Here is a 14126-nt window from a genome sequence, read left to right on the forward strand (position 1 = left end):
CCGTTCCCAGGGCCTGGGGCAGGGGCAGGGTGGGTTGGGGAAAACAAGAAGTAACTGCTAATAAGCATGAGGTTTCTTTTTTTTTTTTTTTTTCCAAAAATTTTATTTATTTATTTGACAGACAGAGATCACAAGTAGGCAGAGAGAGAGGAGGAAGCAGGCTTCCCGCTGAGAGGAGATCCCGATGCAGGGCTCGATCCCAGGACCCTGAGATCATGATCTGAGCCGAAGGCAGAGGCTTTAACTCACTGAGCCACCCAGGTGCCCTGAGCATGAGGTTTCTTTGTGGGACGATGAAAATGTTCTGGATTAGATACTGGTGGTGGCACAAGTCTGTGAATCATCGCTGAATCATACACATTACAAAGGGTTAAGACCATGGTGTGTGAATTCAATCTCAATAAACTCTTACTAAAAAAGGTAGTATGAGAAGCTATATGTTCATATGTTTAGTAAGATACACGAGCACCCAGGAAGACACAAAATGGCAAAATCAGCCCCGGGAAAAAATAGAGACACTAACTGGGCTAGTAAGTATTAAAGACACTAAAAAAGGACTTAAATATCTCTTTCCCAGAAATCCAGGCCCCAGTGGTTCTACAGCTAAGTTCTACCAAACTCTCAAGAAACTGTTAATTCTCATCTTAAATAGATTGGACCAGAAAACAGAAACAAACAAAAAGATTGTTCTAACCGTTTAACGAGATCAGTGTATTTTCACTTGAAATCAGATAGAAACAACATCAGAAGGAAATTATAGGCCCATTTCACTTATGAACATGAAAATCAAAACAATTTTTCAGCTTACCAAATCAGATACTGAATTATTTTCAGAAAAACGCATCATGATTTAAGTAGTTTAATCCAAAACTTGTGGAAATGGTTTGACATCAGAAATTTGATCAATGTAATTAACGAAGCAACAGAAAACATGTGCTATACTTAAGCTACTACCAGGAAAAGCATGGATCTATGTGTGATTTTTAAACAATGCTTAGAACCTAGACTAGAAAGAGAGCTGTTTGATTTAATAAAGGTTAGATACAAAAAGGTTACACTTGACTTCAGATGCTTTTCCCAGTCTGGGGGCAGAGACAGGGGTTGTTTCTGAAGAACCCATAGGTTGTTCCCCCTGAGAACCCCTGAGACGAGAAAGCCTTGGGTCCAGGTCCCCACAGTGTCACACAACTTAGAGCTCTGCTGCTGCCTTCCTCCACTCTCTTCCACACTTTGATCCCACAGCTGTGAGAAACCAAGATTGACAAGACTGGGCAGCTAAGAGGGGATAGGATCAGAGCTTGAGAACTCCCAGCTCCTAACTTTGGATGCTTTCTGATTCCTGGCCTGAGCTGGAACATGCAGAAGCCCCAAGCTGTGGATGACGTGTAGAGTTCAATTTGTCACTGGAAAGCAAAAACATGAATTATGGAGCTGAGACTACTTTTATTACCTGAAAGGGACCACAAAACTCATGAGACTCATCCTAAATTTCATCCAGGAGCAGAAAGAACTAGTTCCACAGAATGAACTTAAAGACGTTGAAGGGAACCTTTTATAGAAGGACAGGCTTACAACTTATGTGTAGTGATTATTGGAAGGAATCATTATTTGTCACCAATCTTGATGGGTAGATATTGGTGTGAGAATAACACCAAACCTGCAGATGGGAAAACTCTTGCCTGTAGAGGTTAAGGGATTTGAGGAGATTCACAGAACAGAGAAGTGGCAGAGCCTGGATCATACCCTGAATTTTTGGCTCTACACGTCTTCCTTGTGAACAGAACATTTATAACTCCAGACTTGAAATAAGTGTAAGATCTCTTCCCATTCCACATCAGGATCTGCTCCACACAAAGCTTTCTTTTTTTGTTTTGTTTTATGAATTTATTTATTTGACACAGAGAGACAGCCAAAGAGGGAACACAAGCAAGGGAGGTAGGAGAGAGAGAAGCAGGCTTCCTGCTGAGCAGGGAGCCTGATATGGGGCTCGATTCCAGGACCCTGGGATCATGACCTGAGCTGAAGGCAGAAGCTCAACGACTGAGCCACCCAGGCACCCAACACAGAGCTTTCTATGCAAAATTCCTCTGTGTTTCCCGTAGTCTTCTTGGGTTGAGTCTCTTTTTAAGTGACCCGAAGCAAAATATTCCCATTCTGGGTTGCCCCTCATTCCCCTGCCATCTGTGCCTGGTGATGGCATAAGACATGCCACCAGAAGGAAGAAAGGTCTCTCCTGAATCAGCCTTCTGCTCCCACTTGGCCCTGTAGTCAAAGACACTAAGCTTCTTGTCTGGTGATCCATCATAACTGTGGCAGACCTAATGTAATGATACCCCAAACTCCAGGAGATACAAAGCATGTTTTCCAAGAATCGCACTGAAGTCCTCTCTGGGCAAGGGATGCAAAGGGACTGGAGGGCCCCCTCCATTCCCACACCCTGTAACAAGATGGGAGCAGCTCTAAGAGACCACCCTTAGAAGTCCACACTCCTGTTCTACTCCCTCCACTCATTTATATTCTGGTTTTGATCTTGTATGGGTCAACTTGTTGAACTGTATTATTAGTTTGAATAGTTTTATTCTCCTGTTGATTATATTGGTTTTTCCAGGAATTTCGTAGCATCTGTAAATGATGATAATATTCCATCTCTAATTCTAATCTTCTTATTTTTGTTTCTAGTTAGACATTGACCAGGCTGTCTATTATTGTGTAAACTCCACCAGTTTGGACTGATTCCAACCTTGAAGGAACATCCACACAGTCTTTCTGCACCCAGGACCTGCCTCAAGCTCCAGACTCAGTTTAAGGTTTTGTTGTTGCCATCTTGAAATCATCATAATTTTTTAAAGGATTTTCAAAAGATTTTATTTATTTATTTGACACAGAGAGACATATCACAAGTAGGCAGAGAGGCAGGCAGAGAGAGAGGAGGACGCAGGCTCCCTGCTGAGCAGAGAGCCCGATGCGGGACTCGATCCCAGGACCCTGAGATCATGACCTGAGCTGAAGGCAGAGGCTTAACCCACTGAGCCACCCAGGTGCCCCGTAATCATAATAATTTTTGAACAACAGGGTCCACTGTCTAAAGGACAGTAGGTGATGGTTGTATGACAAAATCTACAATAGTCAAGAGTTAGCAAAGTGTAATTTCGACTCAAGGGCTTTGTCTTACCTGGCTAGTAAAGTGTTCTTTTGCTGACATGCCAAAGTTGTATTATCATCTCTTGCTAGATAAAGTTCTGTATAAATAAGCTGTTTTATCTTTTAAATAAAGAAAGGTTCTCAGCTTAAGGGTGTCTTAAGTGACTTGTGGTGCCACCTAACACAGAGTGGGGCCATGAGAGACACGTTGTCCTTATTATGTCAGAAATCAAGTCATTCCAGTTTGGATTATCAGAAGAAGACGACTAGAATGGTGAACATAAAAATCGTCTCAGGAAACTATTGGTTAGAGTCCCTTCTTGAGCCTGAAGACCTTGCTGACATTCACTAGGGAATTCATCATTTTTCCTTGTTCTGGGAAGGACATGGGCTTAATTAAGCAAGTGTGGCTGCTGCCCCAGTCCTCAGGCTACCACACTAGGCTCTGTGCTTTCTCCCGTATCATATTTATAGTAGTCTGTGAGAAGTCACTTCTGGTGTAGGAATTATGCTTGTTTTCTTCCTAGAAAGGCACCAGTCCCTTAATTCAATGAGGTAAAACAGTGTGAAACCCAGGGAAGGACTGAGAGGGTCAAAACACCCATGGTCACTACCACTACCACCACTCATGGTGAACAGATTTCCTGGCCCAACCTTGGAGTTTGGCTGTAGGGGTTGTGGGCCAGCCCCTCTGGGCCCTGACTTAGTCCTAAGGAACTGACACAGCTAGGGGTCCATGACTTCTTGACTGATGAAAGTGTTCCCACTTTTGGTGGAGGGCTGGAAGTTGGAGCATGGTCTCTAGGGAGCAATGAGGAAAACCAAAGAGCAAACAAAAATCTCTGACCAGCTGAACCAATTTAGGTCTCTCCCAAAGAGGGGAGTCATCTCTATGCCTGGTATTTCTAGAACAAAAACCTTGTCCCGTCAAGTAGGATTGAGAAAGGGCATATGCTCAGCCCAGAAACAAAGACTTAGGGGGCCATGAAGGTATTAGGAAACCACACAGGCCTGTGGCTTGCCAAGGGCAAGACCAGGCCAAGGAGTCGCCATGGCCATGAGTCAGCTTCGGCTGATTATAAGGAAAAACTGTTTCTCTGGAGCCCACCTTAATTCCAGATCTTCCCACGGAATAACTGCAGAGGGCCTTTGGAGACCTTTAAACCTTTTTTATTGACATATAACAAACATTCAGAACAATATTCTTATAAGTGAACAGCTCTTTGAAATTTGACGCACTTCCCACACCTAGGTAGTGAGGGCAGAGATTGCTACCAGTTCCCCAGAGAGTCCTTCCAAAGTCAATAGCCCTTTCCAAGGGTATCCCATATGCCAACTTCTAAGGGCATCTACTCTTTAACCTGTTTTGTACTTTATATAAACGGAATCAGAAATCTGGATCCTGTTTTGGGCCTGGCTTCTTTGGCTCATCGTTGCATTTGTGAGATCTCTAGCCGCGGTTCTGAATGATTCATTCTCAGATGTGAATACAGACTTATTTATATAACAAGTCTACTGTTTGATGGGCATTTGGGTAGTTTCCAATTAAGGATGATTAGAAAGAATGCTGAGCATTTTGGTGCATGCCTTCTGCAGAGTGTGTACAGACTCGGTCCTCTTTAGCAAGAGTGGAATGGAGGCCCTGGCGAGCGGGTGTTCTAGTCAGGTGTTCAGCTTCCAAAACGTTTGTATCCCTTCATGTTCCCTGCAGTCGTGCAGGAGCTTCGAGGCTTTGGCACACCCCCCGAAATGTGTTCCCCACTGGCAACCTGAGGGACATGGAATGTCACCAGGGAAGGAGCCTCCCTATGGGGGAGCCCTGGCCCTTCCCAGTCACCTACACAGCGTGGGAGTGAGCGCTCATTCAGGAAACCCAGAGATTTGGACAAGAGTCAAGATCAAGCCAGGAGGACACTGTGCACTTACACAGGCTGGGAAAGGAGACCCGGGACTGCAGAAAGGCCTGCCTCGTGGCCCCACAGCTCAGCTGCGGTCCTGAGGTTGTCCCTGTGGCTGTGGGGTCTGCACCTGGCCTCGGCTGCACCCCGTGAAAACAGGTTGAGCTTTTGTCCTGCGGGTTCTGAGCAGAGCAGGAACATAGAGCAGGGACCTCGTCTCCCACCTGCCCCGGGGAGGAAGAAAAAGCAGCGTCAGTGTCGCCACAACCCCAAGAAAGAGGGGAGCCTCCCAGCTGGGCAGCCCCTCAGTTTTTCCTGCTTCTCTGTCTTGCTCCACAGTTCCATGACCTGTGCCCCCCACCACCACCCCCAGCCTCCTTCTCTACTTTTCTCCAAAACAGGAATTATTTTGCACATTTTCTTTCCAAGTCCAAAAATAGGAGAGAGAAGGGAACAGCTAATCTGGTCCAGCTGCTGGTTTTGCTACTTAACAAAGATTTTTTTTTTTCTTACAGTCATTTTCTCTCTGGTTTTCCATCACATCTGCACAACCTCCCTCTCCCCTCCTCCCTCGACACCCCTTTTTACAAAACCACCCTCTCTAGAATCCAGAGAATGTGTCTTCCTCAGCTTCCTATAACGTATCCCCCCAGCTGAAGGAGCTCCTTCTCCATAGAGCTGAGCTCGCCCCGCCCCTTGCTGGGGTTTTCACCTCTTGCCATGTGCACATTCTGGTTCCATCACTGGCTGGTTTCAGTGAGTTTCGGCTCATCTCATCCCAGATGATGTCCTGGACTTCTGACATCACAATCTTGCTTTTTGAGAAGTTTGGAGGGTAGGCAGAGGTGATAAGGAGAACCCCCAAATATGCAGCCTCAGTAAACAGACAAGCTGTAGAGTGAATCATGTTGCGTTGTGAATTACCATGTACTAAACTCACGCATTCATTCATTTAACCAACCTGCGTTTCCTGGGTGCCTAACTTAAGGGCAGGCTTAGTGCCAGATGCTGGGGTGGGTGCAGACATGTATTTGCCGCATTGCTCACACTCAGGAAATTCATGCTGGAGGCTGGTGGCGAGGGCACTTCAGGATTCTTCTAGCAGCAGAAGGCACCATTGACAGTAATGGCAGGACAGCAGGCTTGAACTGGAACTATCCTGGACAAACAGGGTAGACATTTTGCCTGAAGATTAGGGTACTGACTTTGACCAAGGCGATTTCCAGCTCAATCACAGTGGGAATGAAGCCACTAACTCCCCAGAATTCCCAGGCACCTGGGAATTGGAAAATGGAATTGGAAATGGAAACTGCATTTCCAGTGCAGTTTCCTACCTGCTGCCAAATTGAAAAACAGAATGGAGCAGGGTTCTGGTCCTAGCAATGCCCCAGCCCAACGCTTCCAGTGGCCAGTACAGACTTTTCACCCTGTTCCTTCCTCATGCTTCCTTCCATTACAGAGAGTGGACATGCGGACCCCCTCAGGTGACAATCTCCACTCCTCACTTGTGATGTGAGCCCATGGCTGTCTTCTCAAGGCATCTCAAGGCAAAGAGAGAAATTCAGAGAAGGTCAAAGACAGAATCTTTGTCCCCAGATCCTGCATGGATCTGTGGTTTCAAATGTCATATTTTATCTGAAAATGTCGACCTTTTTCCAATATAATCTCTGCAATTTCACTTAAGAGGCGGTTGTAGAAGTCATGCTTGCTGAAAGAATCACTGTATCCAGATCTAGGTTACATTTCCCTAGAAAACTTATGGAAATATATTTTCTTTAACAGCATGGGGTAGATTTTCTACTTTTTGGCTGAAGAGAATCTAGTGGACAGGATTTTTCACATTCTCACCATAGAGACCCCCCTATGACATTCTCAGTGTCTCCCCCTGGGTTTCTCTCCATGACTGGGAGGAGGGAAGCTCAGAAAGAAAAGGAAATTGCATCCATGGGGAATTATTTAGGCAGCGAGTATTCAAAGAAAGACAGTACGCCTTATCTATCAGGGTACCTCTAACTATCAGCATGATGAGCACTCAGTATAAATGTTTATCTAATGAACTCATGAATGAATGGGTGAACCAAAAAGAATGGGTTATTGTGCTTGGACTTGGAAACTTGACAAGAATAAATCCCCCCAAAGTCTATTTTGAATATATTGCCAGAGCAAATAGGGGACAGAAGTGAGTGTCATGATTCCTTGGGCTGCTCTTGGGCCTGGGAGTCTCCACGTGTCTTTACAAACTGGTGGGGCTGGTCAGGGTGGAGGCATGTTGGTGCTGGAATGGGGGTTTGGGCCATTTTGCAGCATAGAAGCTGGGGATTCTGAGCTTTCACAGGCATAGCTAGTGACTTTGCCCCCCCACCAGCTCCTGTTCCCCCTTCTGTTACTAGGAGTTTATCATCTTCCTTTGGCCGATCCATCTCTTATCTACTCCTCATCCATGTAGTTCAGAGGGGACTTACCACACCTCCCAACTCCAGCGATGGCCATATGACTCTGAGATGTGCAGTCGAAGTTATGATTGATCTAGAGATAGGGCCATGACTCAGTCTGGCTCAACAAGGGCTAGTCCCAGTACTTTTGCTGGAACTATTGGGAAAGAGGCATGCCTGTTACTCTGTTGTGGTTGCTAACCTGGGAGATGTCAGCTTGCTGCTGCTGGCTGCCATATTTGCCACTAAGTGGGAAGAGCCTGACATGAGCTAATGAATTCTCTTTCTGTGTTAAGATGAGGTTGATTTTCTGCGTCTTGCAGCTGAGAAAGCCATAACTAGGGCTTTCTCTCTGTACTCTGAGGCCTTGTAACCACCCACAGGGTCCTCTGGCTCTCGGTCAAGCATTTTTGCCAACTTCCTGTTGTCCACAGGCACCTAGTTGGTGAGTTTTGGGCCATAGCATTTTCATCAAGCCTGTCCTCTTGTGTTTGGACTTCCTGAAAGATTCCAGCTGGGTTCTTTCTTGGCCTAACAGACTGTCCCTGTGGACAATTGCGTCAACATTCTGAGAATGCAGCCCACTCTCCGTGGTGGGGCTGAGTTTCCAGGTTGGTCTCAGCTGTTTCAAGAGTCAGTGGCAGGACCGCATTACCAAGGGGGTCCTTCAGGTTGTATCCTCTTTCCTGGGCAGCTGGCCTAGACCAGAGCTGCTCAAAGTGCCCATCCGCAAACTATTTGTTACTGGTCCATTATGAGGGAAGGGGCTTGTATCTGAATGTATATCAATGTACTCCTGGCTTCATAAGAAAGTCTTGCTACCAAAAACAAAAAAACAAAAAACAAAACCAAAACACACAAACAAAAACCAACCCTTAATAATATGATTGTTTCACATGCTTCTATAATCTCCTTAAGGGCCAGTAATGAAAAAGTTAATGGACTGACACAGTTTGCAGACCATACTTTGAGTGGCACCTGCCTAGATCACCCCCAGTTCCCACAGTCTTATGGGAGAGCTGGTCTTGACCGCAGTCACATTCTTAGATGTGATTTCCCCATGACAGGGAAGGCTTGCCATCTTCTGAGAATGATGGATCTATTGCTGTGGTTCTCAATCTTGGCTGCACACTGCATACTTTTAAAAGATGGGTTCCACGTCCCAGATATTTTGATTTGGTTGGGCCAGCGAGTAGTTGAGCATTTGGGAGTTTTAGAAATTCTTCAGATGACTCTCATGTGTAGCCGAGGCTGAGAACCTCTGGTATAGTCCTAGGTTAGTGGTTGTTCCATGTTATTGTGCATAAGAATCATTTGGAGAGCTCGTGTGAAATATATTTCTAAGCACCAATGCCAAAGACTGATGCAGTAGGATCCTGGAAATTGTTCTTTCTAAGTAAGCAGCCTAGGAAATTTTGATGTTGGTGGTCCATGGACCACAACACTTTGAATAGCACTGCTTTAGATAATTGTCTGGACAGGTTAGATCTAGGGATCAAGGTAGATTGGAATAAGCAAAGATTCAAAGAGAGTTTTCCGTGGTTGAAATGTTGAAGCCCTGCCAGGTGATTTGTTTCCTTTTCTTTTCTGAGGAGCTCAGCTATGTGGAGCTATCACAGCAGAGAAGTGGTGCTGGTGGTGGTGGTGGGGGACTACTAATAGTGAAATCCAGGAATCAGTGGGAAACCTTAATTGTCTTGGAGCTTGTCAATCATTGTATCATTAATGCCATTATGACATCTGTCAATTCTCTGTCCTATTCCATATGAATGCCCCTTCCCTGAAGCTCTCAAACCATCTTACTCTCTATAGCCTAAAAGGAAATGCTATAACAAGAGGTCCAAGGCAGTCTAGGCTGCTCTTAGGAATGGCCGGGACCAATGACTAACTCACAATGGCTTTGTGATAGAACAGACTTCTTTCATCAGCTTTTGTACCTAGTGGAACTATTTCACTAGTTGAGTAGCTTTATAATGGCAACAACGGGAAAGCGATCTTTTATCAAAATGAGGTTGTATATCCACTCAAACGTTTACATCATGAGCCTGGTTCTGCTCCATTGGTTCATGAAGTTCAAAATCTGAGGGAGAGAGCAATGGGAACACACTAAAGTCAAGGTGGTCTTGAAATAGGAAGCGCCCACATGTCTCCCCCTTCCCCTCCTTCTTATTGAAGGAGAGCTTCTAGGTCCTGGTAACCCACCTCTTTAGGTTAGTACTTATGTGGTTGTGGGTGGCTCCAAATTCAGGCCCAGAATGAAGATACTGTTAATGTTTAGAAGGATGTGGGTCCCGAGGACCAGTTCTATGGGGCAGTCTCATTATTGCACAGTGAATCATTCCTGCTGATCTAAATCACCTAAAGTGTGAGTATTTTGGGGAGATTCTTTGGGCAGGGAAAAACGGTAGATATTAACAGAAGAAGTCCTCTTCAGTGATTTCTGAAACGAGTTTTTAATGATTTGGAGGTCCTAAATCAACTAAAACTTAGTTGAGTTTAATTCAATATACAATTTCTCTCTGTAGGGAGACTTCCTCCTGAAAGTTGGATATGTATAATTTGGCAGAACTAATTATTCTGATTTCTCATGGATATGTTCTGATTAACCAGGAAAAACTCAGTTTACATCTATTGTCCTCATATAATTATTAAGGTTGTCTCCTTCTGATAAAGTGTCCCAGTTTGAGTGACAAATTATATGGAGTTTTTTTTTAAATAGTAAATCAATGAATATAAGTTTTGTCTTTTTTTTTTTTTAAGTTTGTACTTATTGAAGTGAGAAGTCAGGTTAGGAAATGAAAGTGGGGAGATATTTGTTTAAAAATAACTATTGCAACATTTGCAAAGTGTTCTAAGACAAATTCAGTAGGAATCCAACAATAATTTTTAAAAAATCTCTCAGGCAGTTAAGACTTTGATGGAAACTGTTGACTCTTCTCTGCCTCAATGCCCTTTCACTTGAGGAATCCATGCTTGCTAAAGGCCATCAGATAAAATTGTAGCTGTATTTAAAAAGAAAAAAATTATTTTTGAATCCTACAATAAACATCTACTCTGCTACCTAAGACAAAAGAACAGAGAATGAAATCCCTTGTTCCAAGGAGGATCCTCAGGAAATGAGATACAAACAAAATGTTCTGCCATGAAACTATTGTCCCTTGAGCAGACAATAATGAGCAGTTTCTCATTCAAAAGGAAAAAAAAAAAAGAAAAGAAAAGAAAAAAGGAAGGGGAGAAGGAAGGAAGGGGAAAAAAGAAGGAAGGAAAAAAGGAAGGAAGAAAAGAAGGAAGGAAGGAAAGAAGGAAAGAAAATGTGTGAGTCTTTAGCATTCACGGAATTGCCAATACCTGCCTCCCACCTCACGTCTGTTTCTGGGTCATCACTGGGCTCAATTTCCAGCTCATTTCTAGGTCAACACATTCAAGGTAGGGAATAATGGTTCTTCCAGCAGCTTCTTTATCAGTGGGGCTTTAAACTTCTCTCCTCTTGTGTCCCAGGTGCCCCTAGGGGTGTGGAAGTGTGGCCGGTCCATCACATTATCAACAACAACACAGCTACCACTTATTCAATTCCTATGGTGTCCGCCATATGCCAAGAAGAGTTTCAAACACTACACAAAGCAGCTCACTCTTTACAACCTTATGAGGACGGACTGTAGTAATCTGCACGTAGCCGATGAAACCAAACGAAGCACAGGGAAGTGACTTGCCCAAGTTCCCACAAGGACTAAGATGTGGCGCCAAGGGCATTTCCTCAAAATGAGGAAATTTGCTTCCAGAGCCTGTGCTCCTGAACTTTTCTCTTTACCTGCACTCTAATACGAATGACAATCTGAATGGCACATAGCTATGCCTCCGCACACCATTTCCCTCTCTAGCTACTTCCCTCCTTCCCTTTATAGCAAAATTCCTCACACTTCTCAAACCACACAACTAGGTGTATAACCAACACTCAGCAAATAGGTGTTAAAAGGATAAATCTCACATGCCACTCTGTGTTCGATTGGTCAGGGCTACCTGAAACCCCGGGTTCATAGCAAGGATTGCCTGAGCTTAGCAGGAAGAGCTTCGCCACCATCAATTAGTGATGCAGCGATGGCATCAGGCTTGTCATGCCTTTGCCCTCCCTGCTCTACCCCTGCATCCTTTCTGCGGGGAAGACTCAGACCCAGTTAGTCTGTATCAATGACGACAAAGTTTATGCTTTGCCCAGGGCCCCAGAGCAAGCAACTCATTCCACCATTTAGCATTTATAACATTAGGAAAAATACTTCTCTCCTAATTCTCAGTACAAATGCCAAGATTCAGTTTGTCTGTTGGCTCCTGGTTATCTTCTGGGGAAGCAAAGAATAACTGGTTACCATTATTTTTGAACTAACTACATAAAACACAGAGAATAAACATTAAGAAATGAAAACTGTATGACTTCCAGTGGGGGGAATTTTAACCTTGAATACTGTCCAACAAGAGAAGTCAGAGTTTATGTAGGAGTTTGAAAGCAATTTTCAAAATGGGTAAAATATTTATGCAACCCACGGGAATACCACCAGCCCTAATCGTAGGGTGGGATGCAACATTCATGAAAGTCCGGTCTGCACCGTTGCCCTTGGACCTCGAGATCCCCTTTGAAATCATTACTCTTCTTCATGCACTCACAACGTATCTTCTGATTGTCTGCTGTGTTCCTGACGTGGCTTTAGATCTAGGGGCTTCAGTAAAGGATTAAACGGAGTCCCTGCTTCAAACATCTTACTTGTTTTCCTCCAATAGCACACTTTTCTGGCTGGCTTTGCTCACTCTAGTTACAGTCAGAACTCAGGTGTCTAAGAGACTTCCATGCTCGGTATCAGCTCTTTGTCTCTTGTCCCGTGGAGTATAAGGTAGTAAGTTTGACAGCCCACGCAGTTTTACTCAGCTTGTCAGTGTTTCATTGGTTCTCCTCAAATCCACAACCTTGTTTTCTTTTGTGAAACAAGAGGCAGAATTTTAGTTCCATTTCCTGAGTCGAAGTATTACTTTTGCCAGATTCTGGGCATCTTTAAGGTAGCGATTAGCCAGGCTCCTCCTGGGGAGAGTGGAGAAGTCTGGTGTGAGAAAGACAACTCTATTTAAGACTTTTCAGTCAGACTGAAATTTGGATGCATCACAGGCATGTGGAACAGGTCTGGCTAGGTGTGTGGATGATAAAATGGGTTCAGTTTTCAATTTCTTGGCCATTAGAGAACTTTGGAAAACCCAAGAAGCCAGGCCTATTAGAGAGTGGGAAATAGAGTCAACAAGCCATCCAGGATTCTATCACCGCACTGTGATCACTGACATGGAGGAACCACAGATCAAGGGGAAAAGTTTTGAGGATAGAATTCGAGGACACATCAACATTTCACGCATTATCTCATCTGAACTGCACCGTAAGTGGAGAGTGGTAGGTACAGTGGAGATTATTTTAGTCCTGTTTTATAGAAGAGAGATGAGAAGTTCTGAAAGATCAGTTTGTTTGAGGTCTCATGGAGCAACATCAAAACAGGCCTCATGGGACCCCTTTCTGCAACATCACTACTCTTCAACATGGCCTTCTAGAAAGACTATATTACCCAGAATCTATTGTTTCTTCATTTTTGGTGATCACTCTGACAACTCCTTCCTTATACATGGAAAAGGGAGAAAAGTTCCCATCAGCTGGATTTCCACTATGTGTTGCAGATGGGACATAAGACCAGAGTTTCAGCCTCTAAGATCTAAGCATCTTAGAAGATTCCCATCACCCTGCCTGCCACTGACTGCCCTCCAGCTCCAAACACTCCTCTTTTTTCCTACTAAAATCCGAGCCAAAGAAATGTAGCTGAAGCCCTGACAATTTTTGTATTTTTGTAACACAGTGGTCCAGACAAAGATGAACAGATTTGAGCAAAAAACATTTCTTGGTAAAACAAGCTCAAAGTAATTTCTTCTTCTCAAATGCCGAGCTTCACCTTTGTGCCTTGAAATTCCTTGGCAATGTACTTAATTTTGGGGAATCTGAGTTTAATAGAGGAATGTTGGGAGGAAGAAGGCTACCTGCCCTCTCAGCTCAGTGTTAGATTTAACCTTGAGTGTTTGCTTTGATTTGTTGGAGGTGTTAAAACTATGTTAAAACCTTGTCTACCTGGAGTGAAGAGTAGGGCATGTGCTTGGGTTTGTTTTAGAGCAGTAACCAGGGGATGGATAAAGCAGATGCTGAATTACAGTACCTTTTGAGAAGAGGAGTATGAGCTTATCCCATCCTCTCTATATCTGCCAACAAAATTCCAGAAACAAGGGAACAAAATTAGCCTACAGCACCCCTTGGAAAGTCCAGTGAAGGGCACTGGGACTAGTTTTTCTTGACAGGGCATTACCCCTGGGAGAGTATGATTTACAAAGAAGAACAGAGTGGTAAAAACTACCCCTACCATTTTATCATGTAATTTATCTGGACACTGTACTAGGAATGTTACTCCATTATCTCATTTAATATTTGCAAAACACCAGTGAGAAGTATAATTTTCTCCATTCTACAGACCAAAAAAGCCAAAACAAAAAAACCAACCAACCAAACAAACAAACAAAAAACCAAGACTCCGAGGTCTCTCACTATTTGGCAAGATTCACAAAGCTGCTAGGAAGTGGAGCAGGGACT

Source organism: Mustela nigripes, chromosome 13 (assembly GCF_022355385.1).
Source record: "Mustela nigripes isolate SB6536 chromosome 13, MUSNIG.SB6536, whole genome shotgun sequence".
NCBI classification, from domain to species: Eukaryota; Metazoa; Chordata; class Mammalia; order Carnivora; family Mustelidae; genus Mustela; species Mustela nigripes.